We start from the raw sequence: 13,626 nt of genomic DNA, 5'->3' as shown, positions 1-13,626 counted from the left end.
TGAAAATGACTAAAGCACCTAAGGCCAGATTTTTAAAGGTCTTTGGGCTCCTAAAGATGCAATAATGCCTAGAAGCCTGACTCCTATTGAAATCAGTAGGAATTAGGGACCTACCCAGATGCTTTTGATAAAGTCCAGTAGGCACCTATCTGCATCTATACCTAAATACCTCTGTAAATCTGGCTTTTAGGAGCCTAAGACCCCTTGATGTTTAATAAGACTGATACTTAAGTGCCTAAATCACTTTCCAAAATGGGATTTAGACTGGTAGATCACTTAAGTGTTCTTGAAAAATTTTACTCTTAATGTCCTATAGCCATTTCACGTGCAGCTCTTCAGATTTGTACTGCAAATCTGACCATCTTAAAAAGACAGTTATAACTTAGTCATGCCAAAAACTTCACGTGGAATTAATCGTATTCAAAACGCAATAACATTTTTGTGACTATCTAGTTAGCTACAAAAATAAAAGCAGCCAACTAAGTAAAATTATTTTTGTATTCAAAAAGCAAGTTTGACACTAAATTGAGAAATACACAACAAATGCATATAGAAAAATGCAGAATTTATTCAAGTGGAGACACCAGTTCACCCCCCTGCGCCCCTCCCAGTGATCTCAGCTAAGTATGATAAAAAAGATGCTGTTATAATTATATAATATATATAATACATATTATATATGTAATATCTTGGCTATTGTGAACTTCACATCTCAAATTTTAAAGAGGGTACACACACCCCGTTCTCACTGGAAATAGGGGATCTGTGGTTATAATGATAGTCAGATAAAAAGCACATAGGCCTGCGTAGCTTCTTTGGGATTATTTTCATTAGATGTCACAAGGTCCCTGGGTACTTGTACAATCAGTAACACTTCACAGAGCCTTCCGTCCTAACAAATAATTAGCTAAAATTGAACCAGAGCTTTCTTACATGCATGTCATAGGTTTGATATGAATAATAAGGCAAAAGGTTAACAGAGGGTCATAGACAGTTCCCCATCTTCAAGCTTATTTATTCAGTGAAATGAGAAATTGATCACATTATTTCGTACAGAAGAACCTGATTCATTACAATCAGCTCTGAATTGGCAGTTTTGGCTTTAGGCAATTTCAGAACATTACTTATGCTTAAATAGCCAATGGTAAGGTCATTTTACAACTTGTTATCACCCTTCTGACCCTTTCATGACCAATATCCCCAAAAGGTGAAAGCATGCATGAAAAAATGACAAAAGCATAATTATAATATAACTAAGTATATGGACAATTAGACAAGTTGGGCTGAACAAAGAGAAGCCCAGGACTGATGTGTGAGTGACCCTGAATGAGTGCACTAGATTTGGGTAAAAGGCACCAGGAGTATGTTACCCACTCTCAGGATTCCCACATCGCAGGTACCCGTCATTCAGCTGCTGCAAAGTGAGGTTGTTTTAGTGCTGCCTGCCTGCTGTGTTAACGGGCCCTGAGAGGGTTTTTTTTAATGGAGTCGGGATGGTAACATCAGGACACTATGGTGGAGCAAGCTATTGCTTTTCAGATAGGAGTAGCAAGAATCGCCATATTCCTGGAGACATAATGATTTACAAAGCCACAGGGTTTCCATCCACCTCTACCTCGATATAATGCAACTCTGTATAACACAAATTTGGATATAATGTGGTAAAGCAGTGCTCTGGGGGGGGGGAGGGGCTGCACACGCCAGTGGATCAAAGCAAGTTGGATATAATGCGGTTTCACCTATAATACGGTAAGATTTTTTGGCTTCTGAGGACAGCGTTATATTGAGGTAGAGGTGTACTTCCAGAGCATTGAAAAGGAGTCATCCCCCTCCTGGCCACGTGTGGTATAAAGCCTCTTCAGCTCTGGCATCCCCCTCTCAATTGTCACTCCAAGCCATGAGTAGCTTGCTCTTTTCATCTCACAGCCCTCTGACTGGGGCACTTACAGTCCCACCCCTTCGGAGTAATAATGGGTCCAGTAAAGCAGAAGTCTAAATGACCCTCTCCCAGACCTTCAACCCCACCCTAATTTCAAGATTTTTAAAAGGCTTAAGGGGGTCAAGGGCTGTTGAAATATATATATCCCAGGGATCTTGTATTAAGCAGCTAAGGTCTGTTTCCGCAGACTCACTGCTGTGTCCGTGAGCCACCTCCTACCTTCAGGCTCATGCAGAGGCTTCTCTGTTGCCTGGCAGAGAGGAGCACCTCACAGGTTAGGATTTCTTCCTTCAGTTATCTGGGGGGTTCTCTCCCTAAATTCCCTTTTCCTGGGAGTTCTCCTCCGTCCAGGAGGCTTCTTCTTTTAGAAGCAGCCTTTTATCTCAGCTGTTGTTGGTCAGCTATTTAGTCACAGCTGGTTCCGTGTCAATTAAACCCTCACTGGCTCCTTCCATGTGGGATTCATACACCGCCTTCAACACTCAAGGCGCTCCCTCTCCCCTAATACACAAAGCCATAATGCAGCCCCTAATGTGAAAAACTAGGTTCCTTTTATTCTACAAACAGTTCACAAAGGCTTTCATTAAATAGATATATCTTTGGCCAAAAACTCTTTAAGTACAGGATACTCCGAGAGATAGAGAATGATAACAGGTGCTAACCGTATTTTTCAGAGAGCAACCCTGACTATGCTCCGACCTCTTGCAAGACCAATTTTGAATCCAGCAGGAGCTACTCTTCTGGACAGCTTGAGGTATGTGATCACTACACTGCCAGAACCAAACCGATCATGGAAACGCACTGTGTGAACATGTCCTGGAAGGCACAGCAGTATAAAAACCCATTATTAAGGGGACACTGCAGATGCTGCTTGGCTTTAAACTTGATGGCATGTATATATCGAATTATTACAAAGTTCCTCTTTAAAACAAAAGTATGTAATTTTTTTTTTGGCAAAACTAAACCACAATCATATTATGCACCCCATTGTGTGTTACAAATAGAGTAGTGAGAAAATTGTAAGAAGTGGGCTTTGATGTTTGAGAACAGAGAAAAAACACAGAGCTCTGGCTGATTTATGACAAAAGAGTGTAAATTACTATAGAATTAAACGCTTACCATGTGACATTCATTAAAATCACTACTGGACAGCCACAAGTACAAAAAACCATATTTCTACATTTCCCTTAAAATACCTTTGTTCATTGATGTCTATAAGTTGTCATGTCAAAAAGGCATTGTCACCATCTCAAAGCATTAGAAAGAGAATGTTATTATTTTATAGATTCTGGTAAAGTGGGAAACAATCTGTTCACGGAAATACTCTGATATGAACATATAATCTATGGAGAAATTTTTCAAAACAACTTCAGTCCCATTTTCATAAGTGTATTAGGCACTTACAAATCCCATAAACTTTCAGTGAGACTTTGGCTAAGTCACCTTAGGCCCGGTTGAAAATTTTCTCCCATGTCTCTGCATTGAGCTTGAATGAATGGCTGCTATGCTACTAAATCGGAAGTGAGATTTTAAAAATAGATTTAGAGGGCATCTAATGGTCCAGCAACAGATTTCACCAGTACTTTTCCATATACCGACATGGTGGGTTATGCATAATTTCGGTGCTTAAAAGGAAAAGAAAAAAGTCCAAAATTGGACAGCAATTAATATAGACACCAACAGCTTCAGTATCTTCATTTGGTACAAAAATCATTGAGTCATGAGAACTGACAGAAAACTGCAGAAATCTCCTAAAAGCAAGTTAAGAATAGTTTAACATTGTATTGGAACAATCATAGTATGAGTCAATTAATGACAATGTGCTGGTTGCTTATTGCGATGTTGATCCCTGCCTACTAGAAACTGGACTGACACCACCAAGTCAAAGGTTACTTATCTTCAGGCTGCATAATCCAGTGGAATTTTGGTTAAATAATTATAAGGGGTGGGAAATGTTTCATTTTTTGTGGGGAAGAAGGGAAGGGAAAAACACCTGGTTAAAAAAAAAGGACGGAATCTCCAAAGAAACATTTGTGTTACACTATTGGGCACTAGACATGTAAACACTTATGCATGTGCATAAATGTATACACCTGTAGCCCTGCTGACCACTTATGTAAAATTAAACACATGAGGAAATGTTTGCAGGATCTAGGCCTGGAAACAGTGGCAAATGCAGGTTCTGTATTTTTCTTTGCAATTTATCTATCATTTTTCTAAAGATTCAAGCCATCATCATCACACAAAATATTTCTAAATGCCTTACACACTATTTTATTGCTCAATCTCTCTAAAACGTGTCTGTGTTAAATTAGAGCGCATAATTCTAAGCCCACGTCCAGACTAACCCGCGGCATCGGCGGGTTAAAATCGATTGCTCAGGGATCGATATATCGCGTCTAGTCTGGACGCGATGTATCGATCCCTGAGCGCACTTACATCGATTCCGGAACTTCATCAACCCGAACGGAGTTCCGGAATCGACACGGAGAGCCGCGGACATCGATGCCGCGCCGTCCAGACGGGTGAGTACCTCGATTTTAGAAATTCGACTTCAGCTACGTTATTCCCGTAGCTGAAGTTGCGTATCTAAAATCGATTTTAATACCCTAGTCTGGACGTGGCCTAAGAGTGTTAACTAGACTCCACCCTCCAAGGCCAATGTCATTAGAAGCCTGCATTACAGGGCTTATAAAAATTCCCTGATAGAAAGGTACTGTACCCTGGCTCTCAGCTTGGTTCTAATACTCACTCTCTTTTATTATTATTTTAAAATGACAACCAAGAGCATGCCAGGCATTTTACAGCCATATAAAGGATGATCTCTGTCCCCAAGAAGTTGTAGTCTGTGGCTATGTAGTTCCAACATTGGGCAGAACCCCTCATTTATACTGTTTTTCTTGCAGGATCAGGGTCCAATCCTGCAACGGCTTCAGCTGTTTGGTAATGTAGCATTACTTACGTGCTTAAAGCTTACCAAGATCTAAAGACAGAATACAGACAATGGCTTAGCCAGCAGGAGTTTGGGGGTTTTTTTTGGTATCCTTAGCCAATTTTTCTCAGTGGTATCTTCGCCCAGGTCTAGAATGATGGCTATCTTTGGCCCCAGTTCAATGAAATCAATACTTTTGTTACAGCTGTCACATAATTGTTCTGTTTAAAGACAGTACAGCACTAAGACTGGCTGGAACATTTTTGACCAAATGTACTTTCATTGAAGCTAAAAACCTTTCATGAAGACATAGATTTCAACATAGTTTTCAATGAGATGGTTTCCAAGGTCCAGGGTGGACCTTCTTATCACTTCTGACCAAGGAGAGAGATGAGAATGAGATGCAAAAAATCGAAAATCTGCAGTTTTGATCCAAAAAAAACTATTTTGACAATTCTGTTTCACAAAAATATTTGAAAGGTTGTGTTTTCATTTCAGTGTGAAACAAAAACAAACTTCAAAACCTTGAGAGCTGTTGCGGAATGGAACTGTCATCCTCCAGCCAGCGCTAGATGCTGAACACTGTTATATCAGCTACAAGCACCATGGGCCTAAAAACTAGTGAACGTACTGCTTCTGTAGCAACAGCTCCACATCCTTCCTCTTCCAAAAGGCTCCTAAACCTCTATAATAAATGTAGATATTTCATTTTAGAGACTAGAAGATTCCATAATGAGTTAAGCCTCTTTACAGTCTATTTTAATAAAGCACAGCTTTCAATATATAGAGAGGCTATAAAACATGCAGGTTGCAGCAATAATATGTTTAGTAGCCTTGCTTGATAAAGTGGAAATGTTTGCATGTTTCAGATTACGAGCAATTTAAAGTAGGAAGTAAGCAAACTAGCTCTTGTGTTATGAAGCTTGACATTGTTAAGCCTTAAGAGAACACATACTTCAAAGTCATAGACACTGAAATATGCCCTATAAGCTTGGCAAGAGGAGCAATGCCATAATGATGCACTACACAAAGAAAATCACCGTAAACTTCCATTTCGATGCAATGTCTCCGAGCTATCAACTGCAAATCTACTGTAAATGTCATTTTTTAAATTCCTTATTCATTTTCATATGACAAGATCAACACAAAGGAAACACAGGGATGTTTGACAAAGAATATTAAACAAGGAAAATAATCCCTGTAAATTATAAATAAAAAAATCACTAATATTTAAATTAATACATTCAGAAGTATTATTTGATGTAATAACTAAATTCCCAAAGAATCACAATACATTTTTGTCCATCTCCTGTCTTCCCTCTATTACCATAAGTATGAACACTCCTCTTTTCCCAATATAGGCCCTAATCTGGCAAAGATTAACACTCATGCTTAACATTATGCACAAGAACAGTCCCCCTTAAAGCCTGTGCCATTACTCACGCATACAAAAATCAAGCACATGCATAAGTCTTTGCAGAATTGGAGGTGTTGGGGGTCAAGTAATTGAATTATTGTGTATAATATTTTAATTATTTGTTACAAGTTAAAATTAAAGGAAAAAACTCACAAATCAGTCCAGCCTCTAATTTGTCTGTTAATACAACTGTAGGTGAAAATGACAATTTACACATATGGCTACTTGTGAATCAAATGCATTCCTAAATTGATGTAGTAAGACAAACATGTAGGAATTTATTCTCAAAAAAGGTAGGAATTCAAAAATGTGTAAAAAACTGCATAACTAATTAGAGACATTGCATGCACAAATGCTTGAAAGAGAATCAAGTCATTTATACAATTAACTAATTAAATGCACAAGTTAGAGGCAATGTTGTGCACTTTATTCCTAAGAAAACCAGGGCCCTAAATTCAAATCTAATTTATACCATTGCTTATTCTGGTCTCAAATCAATACTAAAATGCAAAAAGTTAGAAGTCTTTTTTTTTTCTTCTTTCTTCAAATTTGGTCCGAAATATTTTTTAAAACATATTTTTAATTTTTGTGTGCAAAATGTTGTAAACATATTAGGGCTGTCAAATGGGGTTTTTTTAATTACAATTAATTGTGAGATTAAAAAATAGTTGAAATCAGTCAGTTTTAATTGCACTGTTAAAACAATAATAGATTGCCAATTTAAATTTATATAAATATTTTTGAATGTTTTTCTACATTTTCAAATATATTTGTTTCATTTACAAAACAATACAAAGTCTACAGTGCTCACTTTACATTGTTTTTTATTACAAATATTTGTACTATAAAATATAGTATTTTTCAGTTCACCTCATATAAGTACTGTAGTGCAATCTCTTTATCATGCAAGTGCAATTCACAAATACAGAATTATTATTTTAACATAACTGCACTCAAGTACAAAACAATGTAAAACTTTAGAGCCAACAAGTCGAAGCATGAAGGGGCATATGACTATTTAGCCGTGTGAACGCCTGTTCTCACTTTCAAGTGACACTGTAAATAAGAAGCAGATAGCATTATCTCCTATAAATGTAAACATACTTGTTCGTCTTAGTGATTGACTAAACAAGAAGTAGGACTGAGTGGCCTTATATGAGGTGAATTGAAAAATACTGTTTCAATTGTTTATCTTTTTTACAGTGCAAATATTTGTAATAAAAAATAGTACACCTCTACCCCGATATAACGCGACCCGATATAACACAAATTCAGATATAACGCGGTAAAGCAGGAATCTAGGGGGGCGGGGCTGCGCACTCCGGTGGATCAAAGCAAGTTAGATATAACACGTTTTCACCTATAACACGGTAAGATTTTTTGGTTCTCTAGGACAGCATTATAGCGAGGTAGAGGTGTGTATGGTGAGAACTGTACACTTTGTATTCTGTGTTGTAATATATTTGAAAATGTAGAAAAACATCCAAAAATATGTATAATAAGTTGAAATCGGTATTATATTTTTAACAGTGTGATTAAAGCTGTGATTAATCCTGACTTTTAAAAATCTAGTTAATTTGTTTTGCATTAATTGCATACATTAACTGATTGACAGCCCTAAAAATATGTATGCAAAAGTGTTTTCCTTATTTCAAGTACAACTTTTTGCCCGACCCTCTCCTTCTGTCTTGCTTTAACTGTAAATTCTGTACTGTAATAGGGTTAAATTCAAAACCTTATTAATGAACCATTATATTTTTCATTTGTATGATTGTCAGTTAATCTGAGTTATAATAATTGAATATATCAAATATCTTTGTAACAAAAAATAGTACATCTCATAAAAGTAAAATGATGCTGTCTTACAAAAATATGCAAGTATGAAATGCGAAATCAAGAATTTGTGAAAAAAAAATCACCAAAAATTTCTGAATTGTTATTCATGTCCATTGTGTTCTCAATAAAAGATTGTAAGGAAAATAAAAATGGTCTCGTGAAACAGATCTCTAATAACTTAGAAAAGAATAAATGATATTGGGATGGAAGAGGGACCTTGTAAAGTACCAGTCCATTCTATTCATTGGATAAGCATTGCCAGAGGTAAAGTGGACCCTAAGAAAGTGTTGGTGGCAAACAAGAGTATGTGGCAGAGTTCATACAATGCATATTTACCTCTGAGAGACCATTAGACACATATGGATGACAACGCTGTAAGCTGCATGGGTGGGATTTTCAAAAGTCCCTAATATGACTTTCACTGGGAATTGTGCTCCAAAATCATGTAAGCATTTTTGAAAATCCCACACTATATTACTGAACACAGAACCCAAAAGGACCCTTAAAGTAAGGTAGGCCCCTGTTTGTAAACCTCATTGTTTAAGTAACCCAATATGAAAGGCTGGTTGAGAGAACACTGCCTGAAGCTTTTACACACACACACACACACACACACACACACACACACACACACACACACACACACACACACACACACACACAGAGCTAATTTTACATACAAAAATATTTTCAACTTCTCTAACACCTTCAGAGGCTCTCATGTCCTTTGAAGTCACTAATTAGTGGAAGTTCAACAATCCTGCGAAGCAGGGTGAATATTATCATCTCAGTTTTAAAGATGAGGAATCTAAGGCCTGCTAAGTGATATCACACAGAAAGTCAGTGGCAGAACAAGGCATGAAACCCCAGACTCCCTGGTTCTGAGGCCTGTGCTCAATGCACTAGACCAAAAAAAACGGTCTCACTGGAGATAGATCTTTCTACAAAAGGGGAAGAGTAGCAATCTTTCAGATGACAAATTCTTACCAGTGATGAGAAAAGCCATATAAGAAATTTCAGCATTATATATGTGCTTACAAATTGCTGCCCTTTCCCTGTTTGCCAGCTGTTTAAAAAAGGAAAATTTTAGCATCAACCCAGCACACAATTCCTTGCCTTTGCTCCATCTATCCTATGTAAATGTTTTCATCACAAAATTACAGAACACTTTTTTGTGCCCACTTAGCCAGATAATCTCCAGACACTCTCCCTGCGTGGCAACTGTATGTACACACACAGAGCATAAATCAACGACTAAAATAGTCAGGAACATTAGTGGATTCAGCAGAAACAGTACTCCAATTTCTGCAGGCTTGGGTCTTAGTCAATTCCTCTTGTTAATTTGATCTTGAGGCCATATGTAGGTGATATGTTCATCCTGCTGATTCTGATTCAATAAGAATCTTCAGTGGGCCATACAATAAAATGCTGCATCTTTGTGTGTATGGGTGTTTTGATTTTGCATGTCATGCGCATTCAGAATTAGAATGCTTTGTCAGAAAATGCTTGCAGTTGATGCCTTTGGGGACTTGAATGCATGTAGCTCATGACAATGATTATATGCACGTGTTCCATATAATGCCAAAAGAACACCCATTATGAAAGATTAGTATAGTTGTGCTTATGATGTATTTAGGTCGTCTGTTACTGAATATTTCTACTGTCAGTACAACAAAAGTGTGATGATCACAGTTAAAGCTTAACAAAGAAAATGCTGTCAGGCAATTAGTAAGCTGATGTCAGCAGTACTAAAGTGAAATATATCATGTTTGGAATAGCACATTAGTTTGCTTGTGATAAATGTTGAAACAGGTTCTCATACACAGAATATACCTTATTCTCCTAGCCTGAGAAAAAAGTTTAGCATTTGCCAGAAAACGATACATCAGTTAAATTGGTTACTAAATTCTTTACTATTCTTTCTAAATAGTCTCAGTTCCATGGGCATCCAAGATGGTTAGCATTCATTAATTATAACACAATTGCCTTTTGTATGAAAAAGGTAACATCATACCTTAGAAACAGACTTTGCATTACAAAGATGTTCCTGTGTTTGAAAGGGACAGAGAGAGAATATGAAATGAATGGAATTTAAAACTGGAGAGATTTGGGGAAGATATGAATGAATTTTATTTCTGGATGACTTACACAGAAACAGGAATTTATCAGTTCATTAATGTTTCCCTATAAGATTTTTATTAAATCTTGGTAAGAGCGTGAAACTGTTAGAGACTTTATTTGCTTTGGAAGAACTAGTGCGGATGGACTGAATAACATGTAAAGTATTAGGCCTTCTCAGCTGGCAATTGCAAATATTCTAAATAATATGCTTTTAGGAAGTGAATGAGGGCCACATTCAGATCTGGTGTAAGCAGGTGCAACTCTGTTCAAGTCAGCAGAGATTTACTTGCTTACGTCAGGTCTGAATTTGGCCCAAAAATGTTTGTTCAGATCTATTTTTAAACCAACCGACTTCAAGCATTTCTTTAGGCTAGTCATCATATTTGTGGGAAAACTATGAAAACTCTCTATCCCACAATATCAGGCTACAAGAACATAGAACTCAAGAACTCTGAGCAGAAAAACATGTATTTGCAAAACCAGTGAAATACAATTTGATTATGAAAAGGCTACAAGAAATGAAAGACACAAACTATAGCAGACAAAAGTCAGGCTCAAAGGAGAGGGAAAAATAAAACTTCTGGATGATTTATTAGGATGCTTGAAACTCTAGGATATTGTACTGTTGAAGGATTTAAACTACCCAGAAACCTGCTATGTAACAAATGACCATGGATCATCCAAAAGCTTCATGGGTTATGGAGAGGACAACTCCATGATCCACAATACAGACAATCCAATCAGAGAAGATGCCACCTTAGATTAGTTCTCTTACTAAAAAAGGAATTTGTTTAGACTGTTATAATAATATCGAGGTGAGACACTAGTGACTGAGGTACGTCTACATATCAAAACACAAAATGTGGCAGCAAGTCTCAGAGCCCAGGTCAACTGACTCTGGCTGATCTTGGAGCCTGGGCTACAGTCTGTGTGGGAATGTCTCCACTGCTATTTTTAGCCTCATAGCATGAGTCCTGCAAGCCTGAGTAAGTTAACCCAGAGTCAGAGGCTCACTGCCCTGGGTTTTTCATTTTTGCAGCATAGACATATCCAGAGTGATACATTCAGAGTGGTTGCTACTAGAAAGTCAACATTTTTTCAACAGCCACTATACAGTAGTATACGATATACAGTAGCTTTTCCTAAGGACTTAGGATAAGAAGTGATTGCAGTATCTTAGCTATCACACTGTAATTACTTTTGATAACTGATTGATCCAAAGTAAAAAGTAATCTGGTAACATTAATAGTAAGTTAGTTGTCAGGACAGCTGGGCAACCGGCCATGACTGGAGCAGGAGCAGTCACAGGCTGGAGCAGCCTGTCAGAACTACCAAATAGATAGGTGGGGGGTAGCAACGTTGAGCAGACTAGATTGGCTCCCTTCATTAGAAGCCTATATACTTGCCATGGGGTCACCTGATTAGATCTTGCTTGTGGATCAATTGGACCCTTAAGACTTGCATATAATTACTTCAGATGACCCATCAGACTCAGAACACGTAGGCTCAGAGATGACTCAGCACATTATTAAATAGAGTTTATTATGGGTCATAAATATGCAAGAAAACAAATGTTGGTGAATTAAGATTAATGAATATGAGGTAAGGCGAGGTAATGTTGCAACCCATGAAGGAGGAAGATGGCTGGTGAATCTTGAGAGATGCCATAAATGACTTGCAACAGACAATTCCACTGAAAATAAAACTGCATGGAACAAAAAACTCCCCATCTAGGTTCGTGAAGAATTACTCAAGAAGTGAGAGGGTATGAAGCTGTACGGACGGGGGTGGGGAGGGTGGAACTTTTAAGGTTTACAGAGAAAAGATTAAATTAAAAATCAGAGTACGTTAACACTAGACTTAGGCATGGAGGACATTTTCAAGTGTGAAAAAAGTGAGTTACTGAACTGCTTTTTTAAAAAACTTATAACATTCTACTTATCATAGGAACAAGAAGAATGAACAATTATCAACTAATGGAGACATACTGATAACAGCATGGTAACAGAACACTTGGACAAAGGGAAAATATCCAAATCGGCAGACCTGGACACCACACATTCCAGGAGGCTAAGGGGGAAAGGAAATAGTTAATGGTGTGGACAGCTTTGTTTTACATGGATCAGTAGATTTTAAGGATACAGCCAGAGTATCTGGAGCATGGAATAAGCATGTTTTTAATATAGGATAAATCAAACTATATAAGTAAAGCATTGGCAATTTTTTTAAAAAGTTATGGAGATTGGGATAGGAACTGAAAGAGAGTGACTGATAATTTTCAAAAAGGAAAAGAAGAAAAATTCTGATTACTAGTCATTGAGCCTAACTTCAATTCCTAGTAAAATAATGGAACAACTATGAAGGAAAATATGCACCTCTCAGTGTCAGGCCATTGCTGGAGGTGAGGAATTCAATGGATTTACTATATCTGAAGTTTACCCTTCTGACATTGTGCCTCACCCGACCTGCCTTGAAAAATGAACTAAAGCTGACAGATAGAACAACAGTTTCACCCAGAATGAAAACAGTCCATCTTTACCTTAAAAAGGGCAGCTGCAGGGATCACTGTATAGTCTCATCCTATTAATATCATAATGAGCCTGCTGGCTCATTACTTGGAACTGTGTTAGCCCTTGGTTTAATTTCCAGGCGAGAACATCATAACCTCCAAAGTATAACATAAAGGAAGCATAACCTGTGGTCATGGGGGATCAGGCTCAGGAAGCAGCCTGGGCTATGTGACAACAGGTACAAAAGGCTGGAAATAGTAACCAGGGAGCTGGCTGCTGCTAGAAAGAGGAATAGCACGCAGCTTGGGAGCGAGGCAGAGATAGCCCAATGGTGGCAGGACAACACTGTGCTGTGGCCTACAAGAAGAAGGAAAAACAGATTGAATTAAAAAAAGAAAAGGAAAATTGAGGCAGAATATAGGCTGACTACTAAAATCTTATAGACCACAAGAGTCTGTGATATGGGGATGCGAACAGAAAGACTAATGTGCATGTAACTATTGTTTCAGAACACATAATTGTGTCTCCATGTTTTCCATAGCACACTTCATGGTAGTATCAAGTGCTGACATATGGAATAACAAATAGACATTTCCAATCTGATAAGCTTGTAATAATATATAAATTTAGTGACTTTTCCCCCCAGGAAATGAAGAAAAATGAAGAAAAATTGGAGAGAGGTTATAAAGACATCGAGTCTGTCCTGGTACCTGTCAGTGCTACTAAGACACCTATGGCTTCTTGGGTAACCTGATTCAACAATCACTACCAAAAAGCATTTGATATATGCATGATGATATTATCTCATAGGTATTGAGAACCATTGCCATAGCACAGTCTTTCTGAAACTGGGGTTGCCGCTTGTGTAGGG

This window comes from Gopherus evgoodei, chromosome 12 (assembly GCF_007399415.2).
Source record: "Gopherus evgoodei ecotype Sinaloan lineage chromosome 12, rGopEvg1_v1.p, whole genome shotgun sequence".
Lineage (NCBI taxonomy): Eukaryota > Metazoa > Chordata > Testudines > Testudinidae > Gopherus > Gopherus evgoodei.
This window is presented reverse-complemented; position numbering follows the sequence as displayed.